At 39.9% G+C, this 22722-nt stretch overlaps 1 pseudogene; it reads right to left on the minus strand.

Moving 5' to 3' along the window:
• LOC140956079 (uncharacterized) overlaps window positions 1-22722 on the minus strand; it is a 210932-nt pseudogene that overhangs the window by 127924 nt on the left and 60286 nt on the right.

The following is a 22722-nucleotide window of genomic DNA, read 5'->3' on the forward strand; positions in this document are numbered from 1 at the left end:
ACACTACTTACCTCATTGTCAGGAATGCATCTTTGAAATATTTGATCAGGACAATATTTGAATAAATAAGGGTCATCCCAATAAAAGTTCTTCACTTCGTTCAAGAACTTTCTTTTGTCTTGGGTACTCCAATGAGCTGGCAATTGCCCTGAAATAAGAAAATTAACAATATTAGCAAACCAAGGCATCATAGAAACGGAAAATAAAGATTCATCGGGAAAGTAGTCATCGATTGGTGTGATGTCAGATTTCGAATCTGTTGTCAATCTTGACAAATGATATGCAACAACATTTTCGGTGCCTTTCTTGTCTTTGATTGTGATATCAAATTCTTGAAGTAACAAAATCCACCGCACTAATCTAGCCTTAGAATCTTTCTTAGAAAGAAGATATTTCAATGCTACATGATCACTAAAAACAACAACAGGTGAGCCAACAAGATAAGATCTGAATTTATCACAAGCAAATACTACTGCAAGTAATTCTTTTTCAGTGGTGGTGTAATTCTTTTTTTTTTTTGGTAAGCTGACTTATGTATTAAAAGAAAATGATACAAAGAATATAATGGGCATACCCAAGATTTACAATGAGGACAGAAACGAAAACCAACAAATGGCTACAGGCTAGCCACAACAAAACAAAAACTTGGACCAACTAGATATGCTAGGGGTACAAAAACACCAGCTAAACATCAAATTAAGAGTCCATGTTATTGACCCTCCAAAGTCTTTGGATCCTTATGTTTTCATCTGTTTGTTGAACATTGCTCATCAAAACAAGCTTATCGCGAATGATACATTCGATTTGATCAAAAACCAAATTCGAAGCTTTAGACACATCTGCAAAGATCCTTGCATTCCGTTCTTGCCAAATACAATACACTGTAGCTGTGGTGGTGTAATTCATTTGAGCACTATTTAAAGTTTTACTTGCATAGTAAATCACATAAGGTTTCTTATCTTTTCTTTGTCCCAAGACAGCACCCACGGCATAATCACTAGCGTCACACATTATTTCAAAAGGTAATGACCAATCAGGAGGTTGAATGACAGGAGCAGAAGTAAGCAAGTTTTTAAGTTTAACAAAGGCTTCTTCACAATGTTCAGTCCATTCAAAAATATTATCCTTTGTTAAAAGGTTACTCAAGGGTTTAGATATTACACTAAAATCTTTGATGAACCTTCTGTAAAAACCAGCATGTCCTAAGAATGATCTAACATCTTTAACAGATTTTGGTGTTGGTAAGTTGGCATTTAACTTGATTTTAGATTTGTCAACCTCAATTCCTTTCGATGAAACAATGTGACCAAGTACAATGCCGTTTGTTACCATAAAGTGACATTTTTCCCAATTTAGTACAAGATTCTTCTCTTCACACCTGCACAAAACCTTTTCTAAGTTAGTCAAACAATCATCAAATGAATCACCAAAAACAGAAAAATCATCCATAAAAATTTCAAGAAAACGTTCAACCATATCACTGAATATGCTAAGCATGCATCTTTGAAACGTGGCTGCTGCATTACATAATCCAAAAGGCATCCTTCGATATGCAAAAGTACCAAATGGACATGTGAAAGTAGTCTTCTCTTGATCTTCCAATGCAATTTCAATTTGATTGTAACCTGAATAGCCATCTAGGAAACAATAAAATTCATGACCTGCAACTCTTTCTAGGATTTGATGCATGAAAGGTAAAGGGAAATGATCTTTTCTAGTCATAGAATTAAGTTTCCTATAGTCAATGCACATGCGCCAACCAGTAACAGTCCTAGTTGGAATTAACTCATTTTTCTCATTCGTTATCATAGTGACTCCAGACTTTTTGGGTACAACTTGGGTAAGACTTACCCATTTGCTGTCAGAAATAGGTTAAATGATTTCATTATCTAGAAGCTTAATGACTTCATTTTTCACTACTTTTTTCATATTAGGATTAAGCCTTCGTTGCATTTCTCTAGAGGGTTTAGCATTTTCCTCCAAATAAATCCTGTGTGTGCAAATCAAAGGGCTAATTCCTTTTATGTCAGCTATGGTCCATCCTAATGCATTTTTGTGCATTTTCAGAGTCTGTAATAACTTACCTTCTTGATGTGCATTAAGTTTGGAAGAGATTATTACCGGAAAAGTTTCATTTTCTCCCAAAAATGAGTATTTGAGATTAAATGGTAACGGCTTCAATTCAGGTTTTGGTGGTTGAACACTTGAGGGTATGGGCTCAATTGATCGTGGTGGCAATTCTTCAATTTGTGGTCTCCAATTGCATGCCTTTGATTCCTGAAAGTAGACCATTTGCAAATCATCAATCTCAGTTTCACTGGAACTGGTTTGAAATTGATCATCAACTAATTTTTCAATAAAGTCCACTTCCTGTAAATCATTATCATCTCCAGGTTGCTTGTAAATGTTGAAAATATTCATCTCCAATGTCATGTTTCCAAATGATAGCTTCATCAGTCCATTCCTACAATTAATCAATGTATTAAAAGTGGCAAGAAATGGACCTTCTAAAATGACAGGAATTGAATTACATGCTTCAACAAGTTGTGTATCCAAGACAACAAAATCCACAGGATAAATGAATTTATCAACTTGTACTAACACATCCTCAACTATTCCTCTAGGCACTTTTACAGATCTATCGGCAAGTAAAAGAGTTACAGAGGTTGGTTTTAACTCACCTAGATTGAGACTTTGAAAGACTGAATATGGAAGTAAATTCACACTAGCTCCAAGATCAAGTAAGGCTCTTTTAATTTTATGTTCTCCAATAAAGCAAGAAATTGTAGGACAACCAGGGTCTTTATATTTCAAAGCATTATTGTTCTGAAGAATGGAACTTACTTGTTCGGCTAAAAAGGCTTTCTTTTTCACATTCAGTTTTCTCTTCACAGTGCACAAATCTTTCAAAAATTTAGCATAGGAAGGAACCTGTTTAATAGCATCCAACAAAGGTATATTGATCCTTACCTGTTTGAAAATTTCAAAGATTTCAGAGTTGTGATTGACTTTCCTTTGTTTGGTCATGGCATGAGGAAATGGAAGTGCTGGCGGGGAATCAGTCTTTTCTTTGCAATGTTCAGGTTCAACCCCTTCCTTACCCTCAGAGATAGACTCATCATCTTTCTCACAAGGTTCAAGAATGGGTTTTTCAATAACCTTACCACTACGAAGAGTGATGACTGATTTGACTTGATCCATGTGTTGGCTTCGAGAACCACTTGCATTTGCATTGTATTGCCCCTTTGGATTTTGTTGTGGTTGAGATGGAAACTTACCTTTCTCTTGGAAACTGAGAGCAGATGTTAAAAAGAAAACTTATACATAAGTCAGCTTACCAAAAAAAAGAGAGCAGATGTTAATTTTGCAAGAGCATCTTTAAAATCTGTCATGCTTTGAGCAAGTTGAGTGTTGATTGTCTCCTACTTTTCAATGAATGCATGCAATGTTTCCTCAAGATTTCTTCTAGGAGGTGGAGCATAAGGAGGTGCATATCCATGAGAATTTTGGAAATTATGGTGTGCTTGAAACGGTGGCTGTGAAGTTTGTGCATTGTTGCTATCACTCTTCCAACTAAAATTTGGGTGATTTCTCCAACCAGGGTTATACGTTTGGGAGTATAGGTTATGGTTGGGTCTTTGGAAACTGTTTAAAGCATGGGCTTGTTCATGGAGGCATTCCTTAAAAGAAGGCATAGTTGGACAATCATTTGTTGAATGTTCATTGGTTTCACAGATTTAACACACAATGTCTTGAACAGATTTTAATTGACCACTTTTTTTCAATTCAAGTGCTTCGACTTTTCTAGCTAAAGATGCAAACTTGGCTTGGAGGTCATGATCTTCCCTAATGTTGTGCATACCTCCACTAGATGTATGAGGTTGAGTTTTACTTGGTGCCTCATAAGTACCTATGGTGTCCCAATTTTGAGCATTTTCGGCTAGCAAGTCTAGGTACTCCATTGCTTCATTAGGGTTTTTATCTTCGAAAGTTCCATTGCACATCAATTCAACCATTTGCCTATCTCTAGGTGTTAAACCTTCATAAAAATGTGAAACCAATCTCCATGTTTCAAAACCATGATGTGGGCAAGTATTAAGCAAATCTCGATACCTATCCCAACATTGGTAAAATGTTTCTCCTGGTTTTTGAGTGAAAGTGATGATTTGTCTTTTGAAAGAATTTGTTCTGTGAGATGGAAAAAACTTCTTTAAAAATTGTTGTTGCATTTCATCCCAAGCACGAATGGATCCTGGTCTTAAATTTTGTAGACATGTTTTAGCTTTATCTTTTAATGAAAAAGGAAAAAGCTTTAATCGAACGGTGTTCATGCTACAATTTGAGTCATTATAGGTATTACAGACCTCCTCAAATTCTTTTAAATGCAAGTATGGATTTTCTACGTCTAAGCCATGAAAAGATGGTAAAAGTTGAATAATGTCTGGCTTAAAATTAAAATGAGATGCATCAGGAGGGAAAACTATGCATGAGGGTGCACTTGTTCTTGTGGGATTCATGTGGTCTCTAAGTGTTCTCATACGGTTATTCTCATTATTCTTATTATGAAGCGATTGATTATCTTCTTCGGCCATATTTTCTGAAAATGATAAGGATACCCTACAAAGTCGACCACTTAATGTACGTGACCAAACTCTTATGCACGTGTAAGAAGACAATAAAAGGAAGAAAAGAGAATAGAAGAAAAAGAAACAAAACAAAACAAAGCAAACAAAAGTTAGATAAAATGAAAAGTGAAAAGAGAAATAAATTAAATATTATAATTTATACAAGAATTTACCTCCCCGGCAACGGCGCCAAAAACTTGACACGACCAAAAGCTTGATGTCTTCTCCCAAGATCGGGGTCAAACCACAAAGAGGTTAATTGTATAAATTATAAATAACAACGCAACAATAACAATAATAGTACTAATAATAATAATACTCAGTACGTGGCGTTGTTATACCTGAGAATGATCTAAAAGATCGGGTCACAGGTTTCCAGCCTATATACTGAGTTTATGAACAGATAATAATAATAATAATAATAACAACAACAATAATAAGGAAGAGAAGGAAGAAATTAATGAGAACTTTGAGTTGAAAGATTAATGTAAGGATTAAACAACGATAAAAATAAATGTCAAGGTTAGAGGATCCACTAATGGTACTTCAAACAAGTATAGTATAAACTCTTATTACTCAATTGGAAACCACACATAAATAAGGTTCCAATGTCGGCGTGTCGTTTTGATTTCACGCCTCTACATTGGAAACAACCTCTGGAAACTGGTTAAAAAAATTGAGCGTGATCTAATGGTCGGATTTATAGATCCTTTGGACCGGGTACTCTGGTGTAGGCGGTGCCATTCCCCAACCGAATGCCATTGACGTATAGTACCGATTCCACGCAACTCCATTGAAAACAGCCTCGTGAGAAAATTTGAGTGCGATCCAACGATCAGATCTATAGATACGGACATGTTGAGAAGGTACTCTCGTCATGTTGGTGGTATGGCCCGACCAGACATCGTCTGCGTGTCATAACGATTCCACGCAACTTTATTGAAAACAGCCTCCGGAAACTCCTACAAAAATTTGAGCGCGATCCAACAGTCGGATCTATAGATACGGACCTTTTGACCCGGTAATCTAGTGTTGTCGGTGGAATGGCCCCGACCGGACGCCATCGACATATAGTACCGCTTCCATGCAACTCAATCAAAATCAGCCTCTGAAAACTCGTGAAAAAATTTGAGCGCGATCCAACGATCAGATCTATAGATACGAACCTTTTGAGCAGGTACTCTTCTCATGTCGGTGGTGTGGCCCAACCAAACATCGTCGTCGTGCCGTACCGATTCCATGCAACTCTAACAAAAACGGCCTCCGGAAACTCGTGAAAAAATTTGAGTGCGATCCAACGGTCGAATGTTTAGATCCTTTGGACCTGGTACTCTGGTGCTGTTGGAGGAAAGGCCCCGACCGAACGTCGATGACGTGTTGTACCGATTCCACTCAACTCCATTCAAAACAGCCTCCGGAAACTCGTGAAAAAATTTGAGCGCGATCTAACGGTCGGATCTACACATCCTTTGGACACGGTACTCTGGTGTTGACAAAGGAATGGCCTCGACCAGACGCCGTTGACGTGTAGTATCGATTCCACGCAAATCCATTGAAAACAGCCTCCGGAAACTCGTGAAAAAATTTGAGCGAGATCTAACGGTCAGATCTATAGATCCTTTGGACATGAAACTCAGTGTTGTCGATGGTATGGCCCTGACTGGATGCCGTCGGCGTTTCGTACCGATTCCAGGCAACTCCATTGAAAACAGCCTCCAGAAACTCGTGAAAAAATTTAAGCACGATCCAACGGTCGGATCTATTATTACGGACCTTTTGAGACAGTACTCTGGTCGTGTCAGTGGAATGGCCCCGGCCGGATGCCATCGGCGTGTCGTTCTGATTCCACGCCACTCCATCGAAAACAACCTCCGGAAACTAGTGAAAAGATTTGAGCACGATCCAACGGTCGGATCTATAGTTAGGGACCTTTAGAGGCGGTAATCTGGTCGTGTTGGTGGAATGGCCGCGACCAGATGCCGTCAGCGTGTCGTACCAGTTCCACGAAACTCCATCGAAAACAGCCACGAAAATTTGTGAAAAAAATTTCAGGGCGATCCAACGGTCGGAACTATAGATATAGACTTTTTCACCCGGAACTCTGGTGTTGTCGATGGAATGACCCTGATCGGATGTCGTCGACGTGTCGCACTATTTCCACGCAAATCGATTGAAAACAGTCTCCGGAAACTCGTGAAAAATTTTGAGCGCCATGCAACGGTAGGATCTACAGATCCTTTGGACACGGTACTCTGGTGTTGTCGATGGAATGGCCCCGACCAGATGCCGTCGACGTGTAGTCCCGATTCCACGCAATGCCATTGAAAACAACCTCCGGAAACTAGTGAAAAAAATTTAAGCGCGATCCAACGGTCAGATCTATTGATACAGACATTTTGACCCTGAACTCTGGTCGTGTTGGTGGAATGGCCCCAACCGGAAGCTGTCGGCGTGTCATTCTGATTCCACGCCACTCCATTGAAAACAACCTCTGGAAACTCGTGAAAAAATTTAAGCTCGATCCAACGGTTGGATCTAGAGATACGGACCTTTTAAGCCGGTATTCTGGTCTTGTCGGTGGTATGGCCCGAACGGACATCGTCATCGTGTTGTACCGATTCCACGCAACTGCCTGGAAAACAGGCTCCGGAAACTCGTGAAAAAATTTAAGCGCGATCGAACAGTCGTATCTATAAATAAGGACCTTCGGAACTAGTACTCTGGTGTTGTCCGGGGGATGGCCCCAACCAACGGTCGAATGTAGAGATATGAACCTTTTAAGCTGGTATTCTGGTCATGTCGTGTCGTACCGATTCCAAGCATGATACGGTTTAGCACTGTGATATGACCCATGCAAGGTCAGATTCGGATTTTGGGGTAAAAAGCGCAACAGTCCAGGTTTACGGCAACAATCATAATTCTCAATCCGACCGTTGGATCGGGCTAATATTTTATGTGGCTCTCCAGACATATCTTACTACCTTGGGTTAAAATTGCAGGTCAATCGGAGTTTGGGAAGGCACCCCAATACTGGTAAACAAAGGCTGTACGGATTTTGTTATTTACTTCCATTTGACTTGTGGACTTCCTATTTGATTAGGATTCTTTTCCTCCAAGGATGTGGGAGCTGGTTTTGGGAATTTCCTAGTTCCTATTTGGGTTGATATCCAAGGATTGCCTACATTCTTTCCAGAGGGATCGTCCATATTGGATTCCTCCTGCGGAAGCCAGCCATTTGAATATTTCTGGAGAAATCCTTCTCGGAATAGTCAGAGTCGCCGGCATATTTCTCCTCCTTCCACCGTTGGATCAAGCTTATTTTTGGATATGTGATGCATCGGGTTATGATACACATTCTGAACGGTGGAGATTGGAAATTACGCCTCCAGCAACGTTGTCTACATGTTCAACAGAAGGTCGTCATTCTCAGGTCAGTTTCGGTATAATTAAGATCTGCGGCGATCCAACCGTTAAACTGTGCTGATATTTGAATATGTTATACATAACATGTGTATCTTCCTTTGAACCGTTGGGATGTTTGAACTGATCGGTGTTCCAATCATAGTGCTGGTCGCTTATTAGTGCTTCTTGGACTGAGTTTTTTCTAGTATTTGTATGCTGCCAAATTGTCTTTGTGTTCTGCTGTCAAATTTGTTCCAATGGTTAGCTCTGACATTGAACAACACAATGGAGTTAAATCTGACATACTTTACAATTAGAGCTCCAAGACATGCTAAATAGTCATGACATGACTCCTGTGTTGGGTTCTAAAGGTGATGAGTTGAAGGTTGGGTCTAAGCAACAAGAAACAGCTACACCTTAGCCCCAAATTGAATTTTTTAAATGCTTGAAGGGCTCTGATGTTGATGAAAATAAGGGTAGGATGTCCCTTGATATGAATCCAGTCCGTAACTTGCATTTTGCTCCCCCCGCAATAACTGATGGTCGTGTGACAGTAGCTCCTCCACTTGATGTGTTTGAGGATGGCTGTGAACTTTGGAAATCCACTCTAGTTGGTCATTTCGTGGGTCAGAAATTACCCTATCCTGTTGTTAATTCTATTGCTAAAAGAATATGGGGCTCCCATGGTCTATCCGAAGTTTTATCTTCTGATAATGGATTCTTTCTCTTCACTTTTGATTCTGTCGATCGCGCCACTAATGTTCTGGAGAGAGCCCCATGGCACATGGCCAACAGACCTTTGGTGCTTAAACGTTGGCATCCGAACATGCAATTTTTGAAAGATGATCTGGATAGAGTTCCGGTATGGGTTAAGCTCTACAATGTTCCTCTCGAGTATTGGACTGTTAAGGGGCTGAGTTGTGTTAGCGAGTGCTATTGGGGTTCCCCTTCATGCTGACCTTACTACATTGTTGCGTAAAAGGCTTAGCTACGCAAGAGTTTGCGTTGAGATAGAAGCTTCGAAAACGCTGGTGAAGGAATACGACCTTCGCTGTCCAAATGGGTTATTCATAACAATTTCAGCGGATTATGAATGGATTCCTTCAAGGTGCAATAATTGCAATGTCTTTGGACATACCACAGCGATATGTGCTACCAGTAAAGTTGATGATCGTACAATGGGGGCAGAGGGCAAAAGGAAAATAGGAGCTGTGAACTCTAAACATGCAGATAATAAGCAGAATCAGCTTCAATGGCAGGTAGTTGGTAAACGAAATAAGGGTGTTACGATTGGTGAGAATGATTGTTTGGCATCTAAAGAGCTTAATTGTAATGAGAATGGTTGTTTAGCATCTGCTTTACAGAGTGCTGATTGTAATACGAATGAATCTGCGACATTAGATGTGCCCAATGCTGGTTGTTATGAAGATGAAAATCCTACCTCTCCTCTTATTTTGAAGAGCTTACGAGCAGACATGTGCCGGAGGAAGGGGATGCATGTACTTCTTTAGATCAAAGTTCAACCATCTGTAATGCAACCATGAACCCTGTTAGTCATGAGGTGAATGTTGATATTGGAGTTATGGGAGGTGGTACAGGTAAGGAAGATGATGATAAGGAGTCGACGTCACTGATCCCAACAAGTCCGCAAAGTCCGATTTCTTCTGACGGGGAAACTTTTATTAATCAGTTAGCTAGCAAGGCTAGAGACTCTCTAGAAAAAAAAAGAAAACGGGTTCTCCAGGCTTTTCAAAGAAGAGTAAGAAATCTGGCTCCTCGAGGGGGGCAAGTCAAGGTAATCCGTGTGTTGATGTTTGGTACTCCTCTCTATTTTCCCTATGATTATTGGATGTTGGAATGTTAGAGTTTGAATGATCCCATAAAGCATTCAGAACTGCGTCAGCTCATCCATCAAGAGAGGATGGTTTTTTTTTGGTTTGGTTGAAACTCGGGTTAGAGACAGGAATAAAGATAATGTTTCGCAACTTCTTTTTGCGTAATTGGTCATTCTTGTATAATTATGATTTCTCTTGTCGTGGTCGTATTTGGGTTTGTTGGGAATTGCTGATTTGGTGAAAGTGGATGTTCTGGGAATGTCAGACCAGGCTATCCATGTTTCTGTCATGATATTAGCTACCAATATCTGTTTTAATACTTCAATCATTTACGGAGACAATAATGCATCTGTACGTGAGGCTTTATGGTCTGATATTGTGAGTCGTAGTGATGGATGGGAGTCAACCCCATGGATTCTTATGGGGCGACTTTTAATGCTATCCGCAACCAGTCAGAGAGGTTAGGGGGGTCTTCTACGTGGGCTGGTCATATGGACAGATTGGAAACATGTATACGTGAAGCGAAAGTGGATGATCTTCGGGTATTCAGGTATGCATTATACTTGGACGAACCAATGTCCTGAGAATATGATTTATGCGGAAACTAGATAGAGTGCTTGTGAATGAGAAGTGGAATATGCGCTTCCCATTGTCGGAAGCGAGATTCTTGCCTGCTGGTATGTCAGATCATTCTCCATGGTGGTAAAAGTCACTGGGCAATGTTCAGAACATAAAGAAACCATTCAGATTTCTTCGATATGTGGATGGATCATGACGAGTTCATGCCCTTGGTGAAGAAAGTATGGGATCAGCATTCAGGAGGGTGTCCAATGTATCAACTGTGTTGCAAAACTAAGGAAGCTAAAGCAGGAACTTAAAACATTTCAATAAGACTCACTTCTCCAATATTTCCGATAGAGTCAAAGATGCAAAAGATCACATGGATAGGGCTCAACAAGCTCTGCATACAGCGCCTGAGGATCCAACATTGCGTATGCGAGAAAGAGATGCTGTTCGTAACTATGCTTCTACTGTCAGGCGCGGAAGAGTGTTTTTTCAGACAAAAGGCAAGGATACAATGGCTTAGCTTGGGGATCAGAATACTAGCTACTTTCACAAATCAGTAAATGGTAGACAGAATAGAAATAAGCTTCTCTCGGTTTACAAGGGAGGATGGAGAAGTCGCTGAAGGACACGAGGCAGTCAAATCAGAAGTAATTGCATACTTCCAGCGTGTTATTGGGAGTGAAACAGATGCCTAGGGTCCTGAACGAGGAAGTGATGCAATCGGCAATTATTTACAAATTGTCGGCAACTCAACAGCATGTACTAGCACAAGATGTCACAAGAGAGGAGATTAAGCATGCTATGTTTAGTTTGAAAAACAACAAAGCTCCTGGTCCAGATGGCTTCAACGCAGGTTTTCTTCAAAAGAATGTGGCACATAGTGGGGAAGATGTAATCAACGCTGTTAGCTCCTTCTTCCAGACTCGTAGAATGCTTAAAGAAATGAATGCTACATCCATTTCCCTTATCCCTAAAGTTGCTAATCCTACGAGGTTGACAGATTTTCGTCCTATATCTTGCTGCAATACAGTATACAAATGCATCGCGAAGATTCTAGCTGGGAGAATGAAAGTTGTTTTACCATCCTTAGTAGGTCCGTATCAAACAGCTTTTATCTCTGGACGGAGAATCAGCGACAATATTCTTTTGTCTCAGGAACTAATGAAAGGCTATCACACAACTACGGGTCCTGCTCGTTGTGCTATGAAAGTAGACCTTATGAAGGCTTATGACTCTGTTCGGTGGGATTTCGTTGATGCTACGTTGATAAAAAATGGGATTCCCTAGAACAGTCATTGATTGGATCATGGTTGTGTTACATCATGTCAATTCTCAATCAACGTCAACGGTGAACTTGCGGGTTACTTCCAAGGGGGAGAGGGCTGAGACAAGGTGATCCATTATCTCCATATTTTGTTTGTCCTATGCATGGAAATCCTGTCAGGGCTGTTCTGCAATATGAGTGCCAACCAAAACTTCAAGTTCCACTGGAGATGCAAGAAGGACAGAATTTCTCATCTTTTGCTTTGCCGACGACTTGATGATATTCAGCAAAGGGGATGTACATTCAATCCGTATGATCAAAAATGTACTCACAGAGTTTCAGGTTCTATCAGGTCTATATCCAAATCCAAACAAAAGTGACATCTTCTTGAGCAGTTCGTTAGGAGCTGAGAGGGAACAGATTATCAGTATTCTTGGGTTTTAGAGAGGGGGAGCTTCCTATGAAATATTTGGGAGTGCCTCTTATCTCGTCCAGACTAAAGGCTGTTAATTGTAAGGGCCTCGTGGATCGAATTACCGCCAAAGTTCGACATTGGACCTGTAGAACACTCTCTTTCGCAGGGCGAGTACAATTGATTAACTCAGTCTTATTCTCCATCCAGGTCTATTGGGCATCTCTATTCCCTATTACCTGGGGAAGTAGTGAAAAATGTTGAGCAAATTATGAGATCCTTTCTTTGGTCAGGTTCAGATATGAGCACTACCAGGGCTAAAGTGGCTTGGGATCAGGTATGTCTTCCAAAAAAGGAGGGGGGGCTAGGCATAAAAAGGATAGCAGAATGGAACAAGATTGCCTTGTTTGAAACATATTTGGAACTTGTGCAATGACTCAGATGGCTCAATCTGGTCTACTTGGATCAGATCCAATCTCTTGCGAGGTAGGAATTTCTGGACAATCAAGGCGCCAGGAAGCTGCTCTTGGGCTTGGGGAAAGATTCTAAAGCTCAGATCCTTAGCATGGCCGAAGATGAAGCACGTCATCGGAGATGGAATGACAACCTCTCTATGGTTTGACAATTGGCATCCTCACAGCCCGCTCGCTGATACCTACGGTGAACGTTTCATCTATGATTCAGGTATGGAACACAACGCGAGAGTGAATGTGCTGATTAATAACTTAGAATGGAGAATTCCTATCACTCATGCTATTGGCTGGCACCCCATTTTAGAAGCTATTCCTTCCACCTCTACTCCTAAGGGGCAAAAGGATGAGATTGTTTGGTTGGATTCGCCAAATCAGAGTTTCTCAGTCAAAGTAGCTTGGGAACAACTAAGAATTCATCATCAAATGGTTGATTGGCATGACATCGTGTGGTTCAAGAATGCTGTCCCAAGACATGCATTTCTTCTTTGGGTGGCTATCCAACGGAAACTCTCAACGCAGGATAGACTTCATCGGTTTGGTATTCATGGTCCCAATAGGTGCTCACTCTGTCTCTGCAATAATGAAGATCATAACCACTTGTTCTTTGAATGCTCCTTTGCGACAGCATTATGGTGGAATGTTTGTGATAGATGCGACATTCCAAGAATGACAAAAAGCTTGGATGAATGGATTCGATTGGCCACTGTCTCTTGGCATGGAAAAAGTTTAGTCAACTTTTCTCGTAAACTGGGTTTCGCAGCTACAGTGTATTGTATCTGGCAAGAACGGAATGCAAGGATCTTTGCAGATGTGTCTAAAGCTTCGAATTTGGTTTTTGATCAAATCGAATGTATCATTCGCGATAAGCTTGTTTTGATAAGGAATGTTCAACAAACAGATGAAAACATAAGGATCCAAACACTTTGGAGGGTCAATAACATGGACTCTTAATTTGATGTTTAGCTGGTTGTTTTTGTTCCCCTAGCATATCTAGTTGGTCCAAGTTTTTGTTTTGTTGTGGCTAGCCTGTAGCCATTTGTTGGTTTTCGTTTCTGTCCTCATTGTAAATCTTGGGTATGCCCATTATATTCTTTGTATCATTTTCTTTTAATACATAAGTCAGCTTACCAAAAAAAAGATATACCACTATATCTGAAATTGTAGAATGATTGGACATCATTTACTTTATGTTTCAGATTCGGACTTAACTCATCGTAAACGAGCCTGTCTTGCGTCCACTTCTGAAATTCACTTCCTTTTTGTTGTTATCGTTTCTTGCATTATGTTTTCAGCATATCCAACATACTTGGGTGTTGTTTCATCATTTTCGCATATTTTTTTTTCTACTTTTTACTCGAGTCTTCTGTTTCGTTCATCTTTCAGATAGATTGAGCTTGGTACTCGCGAGACTATGATTGCGGTTCTGTTTTTTTTCTTTTTTTCTCGCTCTTATTGCTTCTTGAGTCGTGTATATATATATATATATATATATATATATATATATATATATATTATATATATATATATATATATATATATATATTTGAATTGCGCTTCTAGGTCGGTTCTATTTTGGTGGTGGTTTGATTCCACAGGAAGGTGTGATACGGTTCAGCCCTGTAATACGACCCAAGTAAGGTCAGATTCGGATTTTGGCGTAAAAAGCGCAACAGTCCAGGTTTACAGCAACAGTCATAATTCTCAATCCGACCGTTGATCAGGCTAATATTTTATGTGGACTCTCCAGACATATCTTGCTACCTTGGGTTAAAATTGCAGGTCAATCGGAGTTCGGTAAGGCACCCCAATACTGGTCAACAGAGGCTGTACGGATTTTGTTATTTACTTCCATTTGACTTGTGGACTTCCTATTTGATTAGGATTCCTTTCCTCCAAGGATGTGGGAGCTGGTTTTGGGAATTTCCTAGTTCCACAAGGATCTTTAATGAGTTGCAATATAATCTCCTAGTGTGGCAAGGATTCATTAATGTTTCAGAATCCTTTTTTTTTTTTTTTTTTTTTGGTAAGCTGACTTATGTATTAAAAGAAAATGATACAAAGAATATAATGGGCATACCCAAGATGTACAATGAGGACAGAAACGAAAACCAACAAATGGCTACAGGCTAGCCACAACAAAACAAAAACTTGGACCAACTAGATATGCTAGGGGTACAAAAAGAACCAGCTAAACATCAAATTAAGAGTCCAATGTTTCAGAATCCTTTTCTTATAAGGATTCCTTATTCATCCTAGCTACACAAGGAAAGAAGGGCTGGTGGTATTTAATGACAAGTTACTTATTTTTATTATTTTCTTTAATGTTTGGGCTTAATTAAAACTTTGTTTTGAGCTAGGGTCCAAGGCTTGTTTGGATCAGGTTATGGACTTTTCAGTTTAGGGTTTTGGGCCAGTTTTGAGTGGACCTCATATAAGTCCACATAAGGGGTCTATTAGGGTTAACTTTTCAAGAACTATTTAAACTCATGTGAGCCACAATTTCGGCAGCTTTGATGATTATTATTCTGAACTTTTCAGTTTTAACGTGTGAGAGTGATTCTTGCATTCTTCAGTTCTTGAACGAACTGAATCTGACTTTTTTTTTTGGTAAGCTGACTTATGTATTAAAACAAAATGATACAAAGAATATAATGGGCATACCCAAGATTTACAATGAGGACAAAAACGAAAACCAACAAATGGCTACAGGCTAGCCACAACAAAACAAAAACTTGGACCAAACTAGATATGTTAGGGGGTACAAAACAACCAGCTAAACATCAAATTAAGAGTCCATGTTATTGACCCTCCAAAGTCTTTGGATCCTTATGTTTTCATCTGTTTGTTGAACATTCCTTATCAAAACAAGCTTATCGCGAATGATACATTCGATTTGATCAAAAACCAAATTCGAAGCTTTAGACACATCTGCAAAGATCCTTGCATTCCGTTCTTGCCAGATACAATACACTGTAGCTGCGAAACCCAGTTTACGAGAAAAGTTGACGAAACTTTTTCCATGCCAAGAGACAGTGGCCAATCGAATCCATTCATCCAAGCTTTTTGTCATTCTTGGAATGTCGCATCTATCACAAACATTCCACCATAATGCTTTCGCAAAGGAGCATTCAAAGAACAAGTGGTTGTGATCTTTCATTATTGCAGAGACAGAGTGAGCACCTATTGGGACCATGAATACCAAACCGATGAAGTCTATCCTGCGTTGAGAGTTTCTGTTGGATAGCCACCCAAAGAAGAAATGCATGTCTTGGGACAGCATTCTTGAACCACACGATGTCATGCCAATCAACCATTTGATGATGAATTCTTAGTTTGTTCCCAAGCTACTTTGACTGAGAAACTCTGATTTGGCGAATCCAACCAAACAATCTCATCCTTTTGCCCCTTAGGAGTAGAGGTGGAAGGAATAGCTTCTAAATGGGGTGCCAGCCAATAGCATGAGTGATAGGAATTCTCCATTCTAAGTTATTAATCAGCACGTTCACTCTCGCGTTGTGTTCCATACCTGAATCATAGATGAAACGTTCACCATAGGTATCAGCGAGCGGGCTGTGAGGATGCCAATTGTCAAAACCATAGAGAGGTTGTCATTCCATCTCCGATGACGTGCTTCATCTTCGGCCATGCTAAGGATCTGAGCTTTAGAATCTTTCCCCAAGCCCAAGAGCAGCTTCCTGGCGCCTTGATTGTCCAGAAATTCCTACCTCGCAAGAGATTGGATCTGATCCAAGTAGACCAGATTGAGCCGTCTGAGTCATTGCACAAGTTCCAAATATGTTTTCAACAAGGCAATCTTGTTCCATTCTGCTATCCTTTTTATGCCTAGCCCCCCTCCTTTTTTGGAAGACATACCTAATCCAAGCCACTTTAGCCCTGGTAGTGCTCATATCTGAACCTGACCAAAGAAAGGATCTCATAATTTGCTCAACATTTTTCACTACTTCCCCAGGTAATAGGAATAGAGATGCCCAATAGACCTGGATGGAGAATAAGACTGAGTTAATCAGTTGTACTCGCCCTGCGAAAGAGAGTGTTCTACATGTCCAATGTCGAACTTTGGCGGTAATTCGATCCACAAGGCCCTTACAATTAACAGCCTTTAGTCTGGACGAGATAAGAGGCACTCCCAAATATTTCATAGGAAGCTCCCCCTCTCTAAACCCAAGAATACTGATAATCTGTTCCCTCTCAGCTCCTAACGAACCGCTCAAGAAGATGTCACTTTTGTTTGGATTTGGATATAGACCTGATAGAACCTGAAACTCTGTGAGTACATTTTTGATCATACGGATTGAATGTACATCCCCTTTGCTGAATATCATCAAGTCGTCGGCAAAGCAAAGATAAGAAATTCTGTCCTTCTTGCATCTCCAGTGGAACTTGAAGTTTTGAATGATCCCATAAAGCATTCAGAACTGCGTCAGCTCATCCATCAAGAGAGGATGGTTTTTTTTGGTTTGGTTGAAACTCGGGTTAGAGACAGGAATAAAGATAATGTTTCGCAACTTCTTCTGCGTAATTGGTCATTCTTGTATAATTATGATTTCTCTTGTCGTGGTCGTATTTGGGTTTGTTGGAATGCTGATTTGGTGAAGGTGGATGTTCTGGGAATGTCAGACCAGGCTATCCATGTTTCTGTCATGATATTAGCTACCAATATCTGTTTTAATACTTCAATCATTTACGGAGACAATAATGCATCTGTACGTGAGGCTTTATGGTCTGATATTGTGAGTCGTTAGTGATGGATGGGAGTCAACCCCATGGATTCTTATGGGCGACTTTAATGCTATACGCAACCAGTCAGAGAGGTTAGGGGGGTCTTCTACGTGGGCTGGTCATATGGACAGATTGGAAACAATGTATACGTGAAGCGAAAGTGGATGATCTTCGGTATTCAGGTATGCATTATACTTGGACGAACCAATGTCCTGAGAATATGATTATGCGGAAACTAGATAGAGTGCTTGTGAATGAGAAGTGGAATATGCGCTTCCCATTGTCGGAAGCGAGATTCTTGCCTGCTGGTATGTCAGATCATTCTCCCATGGTGGTAAAAGTCACTGGCAATGTTCAGAACATAAAGAAACCATTCAGATTCTTCGATATGTGGATGGATCATGACGAGTTCATGCCCTTGGTGAAGAAAGTATGGGATCAGCATTCAGGAGGGTGTCCAATGTATCAACTGTGTTGCAAACTAAGGAAGCTAAAGCAGGAACTTAAAACATTTCAATAAGACTCACTTCTCCAATATTTCCGATAGAGTCAAAGATGCAAAAGATCACATGGATAGGGCTCAACAAGCTCTGCATACAGCGCCTGAGGATCCAATATTGCGTATGCGAGAAAGAGATGCTGTTCGTAACTATGCTTCTACTGTCAGGGCGGAAGAGTGTTTTTTCAGACAAAAGGCAAGGATACAATGGCTTAGCTTTGGGGGATCAGAATACTAGCTACTTTCACAAATCAGTAAATGGTAGACAGAATAGAAATAAGCTTCTCTCGGTTACAAGGGAGGATGGAGAAGTCGCTGAAGGACACGAGGCAGTCAAATCAGAAGTATAATTGCATACTTCCAGCGTGTATTGGGAGTGAAACAGATGCCTAGGGTCTGAACGAGGAAGTGATGCAATCGCAATTATTTACAAATTGTCGGCAACTCAACAGCATGTACTAGCACAAGATGTCACAAGAGAGGAGATTAAAGCATGCTATGTTTAGTTTTGAAAAAACAACAAAAGCTCCTGGTCCAGATGGCTTCAATGCAGGTTTCTTCAAAAGAATGTGGCACATAGTGGGGGAAGATGTAATCAACGCTGTTTAGCTTCCTTCTTCCAGACTCGTAGAAATGCTTAAAGAAATGAATGCTACATCCATTTTCCCTTATCCCTAAAGTTGCTAATCCTACGAGGTTGACAGATTTTCGTCCTATATCTTGCTGCAATACAGTATACAAATGCATCGCGAAGATTCTAGCTGGGAGAATGAAAGTTGTTTTACCATCCTTAGTAGGTCCGTATCAAACAGCTTTTATCTCTGGACGGAGAATCAGCGACAATATTCTTTTGTCTCAGGAACTAATGAAAGGCTATCACACAAACTACGGGTCCTGCTCGTTGTGCTATGAAAGTAGACCTGATGAAGGCTTATGACTCTGTTCGGTGGGATTTCGTTGATGCTACGTTGATAAAAATGGGATTCCCTAGAACAGTCATTGATTGGATCATGGTTTGTGTTACATCATGTCAATTCTCAATCAACGTCAACGGTGAACTTGCGGGTTACTTCCAAGGGGGGAGAGGGCTGAGACAAGGTGATCCATTATCTCCATATTTGTTTGTCCTATGCATGGAAATCCTGTCAGGGCTGTTCTGCAATATGAGTGCCAACCAAAACTGAATCTGACTTATCGAAGATTAACTGGCTTCATGGCGTCATTCTACTCATTCCAATAGTGTTGGTGCCTTGGGGCAGGTTTCCATTGTGTCGCACTCATATCAGACCTATTTCGGCTTTCCGGGATCAGATCTCAATCTTGATTGTGGGTTGCGTGACCACGTGATCACGAGGTTCGCATCAAGGTGAGATGATCAAAGCTGATTTCCTGGGCTTTCCGGGAATTGGTGTCTTTGCGTGACCACCAGGTGCGCATAGAGCTTGGCTCTACTAATCAGGTTATATATTGTTTACGCAAGCATTCCTTGTCGTCCAATTTCTTCTTCTCCACATGAAAAAATATATAAAAACATTTTGTTATTTCCATCGGTTACCTTACAAAACATATCAACTCCGAATTAGCTCAAAGCACCCAGAAAAACAGAAGAAGAAGAAAATATATAGTTCAAAAGGACGTTTATTTGTTTCTGCCACAGAAAACCAAACAAGGGAAAATTGGTGGATCACATCAACTCCGTATTAACTCAAATCTACTACACCTAGTTCCGGGTTCCTAAAGGCACTGCATATCAAATTTTGGGTCAATTGGATATCCTTTGCTTTGGCGTTGAATTTCAGGTGTGATTCATAACGTTTTTGCATTTGTATATCGAAATCTATCGGAAATTCCCGAAACTTTATATCCGGCCTTTTTGGGTTGATATACCGCTATATCTGAAATTGTACATCGATTGGACATCATTTACTTGAGGTTTCAGATTCGGACTTAACTCGTCATAAACGAGCCTGTCTTGCGTCCACTTCTGAAAATCACTTCCTTTCTGTTGTTTTTCGTTTCTTGCATTATATGTTTTCAACATATCCAACATACTTGGGTGTTGTTTCATTCATTTCCGCATATTTTTTTTCTACTTTTACTCGAGTCTTCTGTTTCGTTTCATCTTTCAGATAGATGAGCTTGGTACTCGCGAGACTATCATTGCGGTTTTGTTTTATCTTTTTTTTCTCGCTCTTATTGCTTCTTGAGTCGTATATACATATTTGAATTGGGCTGCTAGGTCGGTTCTATTTTGTGTTGGTTTGATTCCGCAAGAAAGGTGAGACGATCAAAGCTGATTTCCTGGGCTTTCTGGGAGTTGGTGTCTTTGCGTGACCAACAGGTTCGCATAGAGCTTGGCTCTACTAATCAGGTTAATATATTGTCTACGCAAAGCATTCCTTACCGTCCAATTTCTTCTTCTCTCCACATGAAAAAATATATAAAAAACACTTTTGTTATTTCCATCGGTTACCTTACAAAACATATCAACTCCGAATTAGCTCAAAGCACCAAGAAAAACAGAAGAAGAAGAAAATATATAGATCAAAAGGACGTTTATTTGTTTCCGCCACAGAAAATTAAACAAGGGAAAAATTGGTGGAATCACAACAACTCCGTATTAGCTCAATCTGATAAACCTAGTTCCGGTTCCTAAAGGCACTGCATATTAAATTTTGGGTCAATTGGATATCGTTTTCTTTGGCTTTTAATTTCGGGTCTAATCAGGTCTGATTCATAACGTTTTTGCATCGGTATATCGAAACCTTATCGGAAATTCCTGAAACTTTATATCCGACCTATTTGCTTTGCTATACCGCTATATCTGAAATTGTAGATCGATTGGACATCATTTACTTGAGGTTTCAGATTCGGACTTAACTCGTCGTAAACGAGCCTGTGTTGCGTCCACTTCTGAAATTCAGTTTCTTTATGTAGTTTTCGTTTCTTGCATTATGTTTTCAACATAGCCAACATACTTGGGTGTTGTTTAATCATTTTCGCATATTTTTTTTCTACTTTTACTTGAGTCTTCTGTTTCGTTCATCTTTCAGATAGATGAGCTTGGTACTCGTGAGACTATCATTGTGGTTTTGTGTTTTCTTTTTCTCTCCCTTTTCTTGCTTCTTGAGTCGTATATACATATTTGAATTGCGCTGCTAGGTCGGTTCTATTTGGTGTTGGTTTGATTCCGCAAGAAGGTGAGACGATCAAAGCTGATTTCCTAGGCTTTCCGGGAATTGGTGTCTTTACGTGACCACCGGGTTCGCATAGAGCTTTGCTCTACTAATCAGGTTATATAATTCAGACAATTTCGTTTCCTATTGTTTACGCAAGCATTCCTTACCGTCCAATTTCTTCTTCTCCTTGATTTTGCAGCACATGAAAAAATATATAAAAACATTTTGTTATTTCGATCGGTTACCTGACAAAACATATCACCTCCGAATTAGTTCAACACACTAAGAAAAGCTGAAGAAGAAGAAAATATATAGTTCAAAAGGACGTTTAATTGTTTCTGCCACAGAAAACTAAACAAGGAAAATTTGGTGGATCACATCAATTCCGTGATGCGGACCAGCCCAAAAACACCAGCAAGGACCCATTACATGTTCCAAATGGACCAATGACTCGGTCCAAGACAAAGACATTGAAAGACGCATTGAATGCATTGGTTTTGAAGGTTTCCACCAAGTCAGAATTGGAAGGTCCATTGGAGTATCAAGAGGAGATCCTAGTACATCTTATCCATGTGGAAGAGGGGTCCAATACAACCTTATTTGGGCCATGAGATAAGGGCTTTATTTTATTTTGTTAGCTACAGCCCAAGGCTTGTTTGGGCTTAATTCATACTTTGTTTTAAGCCAGGATCCAAGGCTTGTTTGGATTAAGTTATGGGCTTTTTATTTTAGGGTTATAGGCTTTTCATTTTAGGGTTTTGGGCCAGTTTTGAGTGGACCTCATATAAGTCCACATAAAGGGTCCATTAGGGTTAACTTTTCAAGAACTATTTAAACTCATGTAGGCCAAAATTTCGGAGCTTTGATGATTATTATTCTGAATTTTTCAGTTTTAACGTGTGAGAGTGATTCTTGCATTCTTCAGTTCTTGAACGAACTGAATCTGACTTATCGAAGATTAACTGGCTTCTTGGCGTCATTCTACTCATTCCAATAGTGTTGGTGCCTTGGGGCAGGTTTCCATTGTGTCGCACTCATATCAGACCTATTTCGGCTTTCCGGGATCATATCTCAATCTTGATTGTGGGTTGCGTGACCACGTGATCACGAGGTTCGCATCAGTTGGTATCAGAGCTAGGCTCCGAAACAAGGTCATATCATTCTGTTATTTTCGTTTTCTTTTTAGTGTCCCTTAAGTTTTTGAGTGTTTGCATCCATCTTCTTGTTCTTCGTGTCTGTGTCATCTAAGCAAAAAAAAAAAAAAAAAGTTTATATTTCATCTTGTTACTGCCTCTAATCATATCAGTTTGTTAAAAGAAAAAAAAATCAGAAAGAAATAGAGAAAAGAGTGATTAGTTGAAATTTGAAGGATCATTCAATTTTTGCCGCAGAAACACAAATCTTGGTGAACCATAAGCAAACCACCTCGGAATCAATTTAAACTTCATATTCAGTCTATTGGGGGTGGGATCGCATGATATATCAAATTTGGGCTTATTCTGATATTATTTGCTTGAGGTTTTAATTCGAGTTTCCATTCTGCCGCAAAACACTACTCTTAGTGAACCCTAGGTAAAACACCTTGGAATCTATTGAAACTTCATATTCTGAGTATTGGGTATGCGATTGCATCACATATTAAATTTTGGGATTATTTTGATATCGGTTTCTAGAGGTTTTAATTGGAGGTTCAATTCTGCCGCAAACTGATCATACAAGGGGTTTG

The sequence above is a fragment of the Populus alba genome, chromosome 11 (assembly GCF_005239225.2).
Source record: "Populus alba chromosome 11, ASM523922v2, whole genome shotgun sequence".
Lineage (NCBI taxonomy): Eukaryota > Viridiplantae > Streptophyta > Magnoliopsida > Malpighiales > Salicaceae > Populus > Populus alba.